Source organism: Rutidosis leptorrhynchoides, chromosome 5 (genome assembly GCF_046630445.1).
Source record: "Rutidosis leptorrhynchoides isolate AG116_Rl617_1_P2 chromosome 5, CSIRO_AGI_Rlap_v1, whole genome shotgun sequence".
NCBI lineage: Eukaryota > Viridiplantae > Streptophyta > Magnoliopsida > Asterales > Asteraceae > Rutidosis > Rutidosis leptorrhynchoides.
The window spans coordinates 370979872-370986349 of record NC_092337.1 but is presented as its reverse complement, the minus strand read 5'-3'; positions in this window follow the sequence as shown (position 1 = coordinate 370986349).

Below are 6478 nucleotides of genomic sequence, written 5' to 3'. Positions count from 1 at the left end.
CAGTTCAAGTAAGATTTTCACTCGAAATAAGATTGTTATAGTTGTAGAAATTGAATCAAAGTTTGAATATGAATATTACCTTGAATTAGAAATATAACCTACTATAAATAGAAAAAATTCCTTGATCTTAGATGATTACTTGGAATGGATTAGAAAGCTTGGAAGTAGACTTGCAAACTTGGAAGTATTCTTGATTTTTATGAAACTATACTTATGGAATTTATGAAGAACACTTAGAACTTGAAGATGGAACTTGAGAGAGATCAATTAGATGAATAAAATTGAAGAATGGAAGTGTTTGTAGGTGTTTTTGGTCATTGGTATATGGATTAGATATAAAGGATATGTAATTTTGTTTTCATGTAAATAAGTCATGAATGATTACTAATATTTTTGTAATTTTATGAGATATTTCATGCTAGTTGCCAAATGATGGTTCCCACATGTGTTAGGTGACTCACATGGGCTGCTAAGAGCTAATCATTTGAGTGTATATACCAATAGTACATACATCTAAAAGCTGTGTATTGTACGAGTACGAATACGGGTGCATACGAGTAGAATTGTTGATGAAACTAAACGAGGATGTAATTGTAAGCATTTTTGTTAAGTAGAAGTACTTTGTTATGTGTCTTGAAGTCTTTCAAAAGTGTAAGAATACATATCAAAACACAACATGTATATACATTCTAATGGAGTCGTTAAGTCTTCGTTAGTCGTTACATGTAAGTGTTGTTTTGAAACCTTTAAGTTAATGATCTCAATTAATGTTGTTAACCAAATGTTTATTATATCAAATGAGATATTAAATTATTATGTTATCATGATATTATGATGTATGAATATCTCTTAATATGATATATACATTAAAATATCGTTACAACGATAATCGTTACATATAAGTCTCGTTTCGTAATTCTTGAGTTAGTAGTATTGTTTTTACATATGTAGTTCATTGTTAACACACTTAATGATATACTTAAATATCATTTTATCATGTTAAATATAGTGTATCAATATCTAAATATGATACATATGTATTTAGTAGACGTTATCATAACGATAATCGTTATATATATCATTTCGAGTTTCTTAACTTAGTAATCTCATTTCTTATGTATATCACACATTGTTAATATACTTAGTGAGATACTTACTCATCATAATCTCATATCAACCATATATATATGTCTATATATACCACAACATGTAGTTTTTACAAATTTGTAACGTTCGTGAATCGCCGGTCAACTTGGGTGATCAATTGTCTATATGAAACTTATTTCATTTAATCAAGTCTTAACAAGTTTGATTTCTTAACACATTGGAAACATTTAGTCATGTAAATATCAATCTCAATTATAAACATGGAAAAGTTCGGGTCACTACACAAGCTACTAGGTAGCTCAATATGCAAAAGTGAATAAATATCGAGCGGCGACAGAATAAAATAATAAAAGACAATCTGGGGTTAATTGTTTATCATTGAAGATTTACGGTGATGGAAAATAAAGAACTGCCGAAGAAGAAAAGAGAAAAAAAAGAAGGGTACGTATTTTAGAGGATCATGAGGATCGGATAGAGAAGTTAGGCTGAGACCATATAAGAAAATAATTCTCCACACCCTCAGGGTTTATCATTGATCAATATTTATAATACATACAATGATACAACATAAGGAAAGTTTCTAAACTATAGGAAACCTAATCTTGCTCTCCAAGCTTTTATTTTACTTGATCTCCAAAACTATATTTAATATTGTTAGCAGTTAGGGTATGATTCGTCACAAAAATTTATTGCCTCGAAGTTGTTTAATACTAGAGTGATAGAAACCTTATATCTAAGGACCATAGTGTTATGACTAATAAGCCATTAACAACCATGAGAGTTAAGTATTCTATAGGACAAGCTAATGGTAAGCTGGCAGAGATAGAGGAATAATTTACGGTAGTGCCTTAAAATTAACAGGTGGGTCATTTGGAGATGACCTCATCTCAACAAAACTTGGAAGTTTTAAATAAGTAGTTGGAAAGGATTAGTTACCTACGCACAAGCAGATGTTATTTGAGAAGATTGATAGAATTTTTCACGGTAGTATAGTAAGATTTGGTTGGAATGAACCCTAAGATTAACCTAACACCCATCAATTTGGGAAGCTTGATGTAATAGTTGGAATGGACTCTAGGATTAACCTAATACTCATCAAGTTAGGAAGCTTTGATGAAATAGTTGGAACGGACTGGCTTTCAAGGATGAAAGCGAAAGTTATTTATAGTGAGAAGATTATTCGTATACCTCACGAGAATGGTGGGCCATTAATAGTTTACAGGGAGAGAAGTAGCTCGAAAGTTGCATGTCAACAACCCGAAATCCCACAATGGAAATGGGAAGGAATAACAATGGATTTCATCACGAAGCTACGAAAAACGGTAGGCGGTTAGGTCACTATCTGAGTTATTGTTGACCGTCTCACCAAATCTGCTCACTTTCTAGTCATGAAAGAAACCGATACAATGGACAAACTTGCGCAACGATACATAAAGGAAATTATATCCCGTCACTTCAACGATTCAAATTCTATATTAAAGACTACTCAAAAATCTTATCTGATACTCATTCTTACGCGACTCTAAATCCTAACTTATCCCGAGAGATTTCTTATTTGATGATAATCACACCATCATCCTTCTTACTTCGATATTAGTCATACTAGTTCGAAATTTTCCAAAATCAATGGTGGTTAATTCTCATCCTCATACTCTCCCATTCGTATCTCACTTATAAGCAACAACTTCACACTTAAGCATTTTTGGTCGAAGGACTTATGCCCTACTAATAGTCATCAACCACATTTAAATTCAATAGTTTTTATTACCTCAGATATCACCCGAAATTTTCAAAATCTTTTACTCGATCCTCATCAATCTTTTTCCAACTTGTAACCTCCGAAATATGAAAATTTTGTTTTCCAAAATTTTATACACACTATTTTACTGTGCGATCCTCTCAAAGTTTTATAAAAATAAATTTATTTTACTGCCATTCGTACAAAATTTTAGAAACCATATATGTTTGATAATGCTAAAAACGAACATATATTTCATAGCATTATCCTTCAAGAAAGACAAGCTTTTGGTTGCAATTATTCTATTTACAAGTGATATTCGTTTAAATAATAAAAGGTGAAGACAAAAGACAGATTCGACGATTTGAAGACGCAAATGACCAAAAAGCTCAAATGTACAAGATATAATTCAAGTGGTTCAATTTAATGATGAGAAACGTCTAAAAATTCCAAGATTGCAAGCCGCGAAACGAAAAGTACAAGATATCTCCGCGTACGAAAGGACATTCGAAAATCCGGAACCGGGACCTGAGCCAACTATCAACGCGCGACGCAACAGACTTAAAATTACAAGTCAACTATGCACAAGAATATAATATAATATATATATATAACTAATATAAATTATATATATTATATATATTTAAATAAAACGTCGGCAAACTAGAAAACAAAGTGATTGAGCTGGATCCAGATGGCCATGTGATCGCATGGCCTGGCTGCCTTATTCCCATGCGATTGCATGGCAGGGAAATGGTGGCCAAGTCTATAAATTCAGCATTTTTTGGACGAGTTTTACACATCTTTTTCTTTCCTTTCTCTGCACTCTCTCAACATATATATATATATATATATATATATATATATATATATATATATATATATATATATATATATATATATATATATATATATATATATATATATATATATATATATATATATATATTATAATTTTAATTTTAATTTAAGATTAATAATAAAATAATAAGGTTAGAGTGGCGAATGTTTTAAGTTTGTAAGTCAAAATTCTGTCCGTGTAACACTACGCTATTAATACTCATTGTAAGTTATGTTCAACCTTTTTAAATTAATGTCTCATAGCTAAGTTATTATTATGCTTATTTAAGCCGAATTAATCGTGATGTTGGGCTAAATATTAAAGACGGGGTTATTGGGCTTTGTACCATAATTGGGGTTTGGACAAAAGACCGACACTTGTAGAAATTGGACTATGGACTATTAATGGGCTTTATATTTGTTTAACTAAATGATAGTTCGTTAATTTAATATAGAGATTTACAATTTGACGTATCTATAAATAACCATATACACTTGATCGGACACGATGGGCGGGATATTTATAAATATTAATAATCGTTCATTTAACCGGACACGGGGATGGATTAATAGTCAATGGACTCATTAAAACAGAGGTGGATTACATACAAGGACACTTGGTGTAATTGTTAATAAAGTATTAAAACCTTGAATTGCACGCAGTCGATATCCTGGTGTAATTATTAAACAAAGTATTAAGACCTTGTTACAGTTTAAGTCCCCAATTAGTTGAAATATTTGACTTCGGGTATAAGGATAATTTGACGAGGACACTCGCACTTTATATTTATGACTGATGGATTGTTATGGACAAAAACCGTATGGATATATTGAATAATCCAGGACAAAGGACAATTAACCCATGGTAATAAATTAAAATCAACACGTCAAACATCATGATTACGGAAGTTTAAATAAGCATAATTCCTTTATTTCATATTTCATCGTACTTTTATTTACTGTCATTTTATTTATTGCACTTTTAATCATCGCATTTTTATTTATCGTCATTTAATTTACACTTTAAATTAAGTTGTATTTATATTTAATATTTTACATTAGGTTTTAATTGCGACTTAAGACATAAAATCGACAAAACGGTCATTAAACGGTAAAAACTCCCCTTTTATAATAATAATAATATTACTTATATATATATATATATATATATATATATATATATATATATATATATATATATATATATATATATATATATATATATATATATATATATACAAATATAGTTTTAAAAATATAGTGTTAAACTTGGCTAGCTCCCTGCGGAACGAACCGGACTTACTAAAAACTACACTACTTTACGATTAGGTACACTGCCTATAGTGTTGTAGCAAGGTTTAGGTATATCCACTCTATAAATAAATAAATAACTTGTGTAAAATTGTATCGTATTTAATAGTATTTTGTAACAAAAATATAACTATTTCGTATACACCTCGCATAACATCAAGTATTTTTGGCGCCGCTGCCGGTGAACATCTTAAACGCCGAAGCGAAACGCTATTAAAAAAAAGATTTTTTTTTAATTTATTTTTGTAAAAATACGTTTTAAATTTTAAAAACACAAAAATATAAAAAAAAAAAGAATATATATATATATATATATATATATATATATATATATATATATATATATATATATATATATATATATATATATATATATATATATATATATATTTTCACGAGTTTGTTTAAAATATATAAAATTATAAAGTATTCCTATTTCTATTTTAGTTTTTAAAATATACGTTTTTATTTATTTTATATAAATATTTTATATAAGTAAAAAAAATAATAGGTAAAAGTAATCGGGCCCAACTGAGCAGCCCAAACAATTGGCCTGGTACCCGAAGCCACGCGACCGCATGGTATTAAAACACTCAGCTCATGCGATCGCATGAGCTGATTGGACAGGTCTGAAACCTTAGACCACAGAATTAGGGTTACGTATTATTAATTATTATTATTAATTAATAATCTAATTAGGGTTTAAATATTTAATTAGTTTTTAATATTAGTGTATAATTAGTAATATTAAGTTTTAATATTATTATTAATTATATAAATTAATACTTTTATATAATATAATATAAAAATAATTTTTTTTTAAAAATTTGTATTTTTATCACATTAGTTATTTTTATATTTCATATCTTTTTAATTATTTAATTGTAATTTGTATATTTTATCGTTCGTAATTAGTTTTAAGATATAGTTTTTGCCGTAGTTATTTTTATTTCTAGATTTTTAGGCTTTGCCATAAAATTCCTTAAGTGCTTTTTCTTTAGATTAAGATTTAGATGCTTTAGAATTCTGCGACGCCGTTTTAAGATTTTAGTACTTTTTAAGTTATTGCCGTTTTGGATATAGAATTTCTTTTAAGCTTTAATATCTTTAGACGCAAGTTTTAATTTTTAGTTTTTAGATTTTTTAGTTTCGACACTTTACTTTCTTTTTATTATTTTTTGACTTTTATTTTTCGACGCTTATTTTTCGACATTTTATTTTTCGACGTTTTTTGACGCACTCTTTTTCTTTCTTATTTCTCGACGCTCTAGTTTTTAGGACATAGATTTTTTTTCTATTTTCTTTAAATTTCGACGAAAAATTATTTTAAGTGGTTAAATTGATAGACATCCAAAATTTTCTGGTTCGTAGTAATAGTTGGATTTGTTAATGGCGAGTTGTGGCCTTCCGATTTAAAGGGTCCTGGCTACCTGCTGCATCTATTGGCTATTCGAAACGTGGGCAAAATCAGAAAAGTCTATT